This window comes from Gadus macrocephalus, chromosome 2 (assembly GCF_031168955.1).
Source record: "Gadus macrocephalus chromosome 2, ASM3116895v1".
Taxonomy (NCBI): domain Eukaryota; kingdom Metazoa; phylum Chordata; class Actinopteri; order Gadiformes; family Gadidae; genus Gadus; species Gadus macrocephalus.
The window spans coordinates 16,927,709-16,929,223 of record NC_082383.1 but is presented as its reverse complement, the minus strand read 5'-3'; positions in this window follow the sequence as shown (position 1 = coordinate 16,929,223).

Here is a 1,515-nt window from a genome sequence, read left to right as displayed (position 1 = left end):
TACTGTGGAAACAAAACTTATTTAGAAAGAGCAACATTAACATATCACTATATTTTGGGTTCTTTTAGAATATACATTATGGTGGAAGGTTTGAACGTGCAATGAGTCACAGGAAGCAGCAACATCAACTTGGTTTTGGTAAATATTGTAATTACTCTCAAGTCCAGGGACAGCACCAGTTTCCTCCACATCTGGCCAGGAAACGTATCCAAGTTGGTCTGTACATCCAAACCCAGCGCAGGGAGCAGCTTCAGAGAGGCCTAGTAAGGGAGGCCCTCTGAGGTGTCAGGTTGCTCTTCTTGTGTTCAGAAGCCATTGAATGCTAATAGTCGAAATGAGCAATATATTTTTCTATCAAACCTCAACCTCATAGAGCTACAGAAAGCCCCATATCAGAAAAGAGAAACGCCTCGGGTGAGAGACCAGAGAACCTCGGTTCATCCTCATGGTCGCTCAACACAGCGATGTTGGTGTGTGAAAACATCAACAAAAAAAATCAGCAATAGGTCATACATTTACATGGTGTACAGTTCATCACACACACACACTCCGACCTGCACACTGCAGAGCACCATGAATACTGTCAGTGGGTCGTTGTCGTTTCGTGTTCAAAAATGTGTAAAATAATGGTTTGTTTTTAATATATTGATGCAAAAATGCTACCTTTACCACAGCTGAAGGGGTTTGAAAGAATTGTTTGCTCTTGCAAGATTAGTCATGGGGGTTTTGGGTTAGTGTGTAAGGTTCTGAAAAAAGATCGTTTCTGTAAGCTATTATTGCTTATATTCTATATGCAATTTCTTATGTGTGTGTGTGTGTGTTTGCCTGTGTATGTACTGTACTTACTGTGTGTGTGTGTGTGTGTGTGTGTGTGTGTGTGTGTGTGTGTGTGTGTGTGTGTGTGTGTGTGTGTGTGTGTGTGTGTGTGTGTGTGTGTGTGTGTGTGTGTGTGTGTGTGTGTTAATTCTCACAGGCTACTCTCTGTGTTTCCTTCTGCTTTCTAATGTGTCCTCATCTGAGCATGTGATGTTTGGATCCTGATTCTTTCAGCGCTGTACTTCCCTATGTTTTCACTCATCTCTGCCTCATGACTGCCTCAAGACTTTTATGAAGAATATTACTCAAAATGTACTTCATTCTGTGCCACATGATGATTTAATCGTGATGGTTACCCAGAGCTGCAACTGTTGCACCCTGAACTAACACGAGAAAAATTCTAACACAAATAGGGCATACATTTATATGGTGTAAAGTTCATCTCACACACACTCACACACACACACACACACACACAAACACGCACACACCCACACACACACACACACACACAAGCACACGCACACACACGCACATGCACACACGCACACAGACACACAGGACTTCTCTGAGATATTGCACTAACTGATCATGATTGGATTTGTGACAGTGCCCTCCTTTTGTCCCATCCATTCCACCGTTCATTATTGAGTTAAAGCACATTTGTCCTCCCAAATATTTGTCTCCTAGGTAACAGTC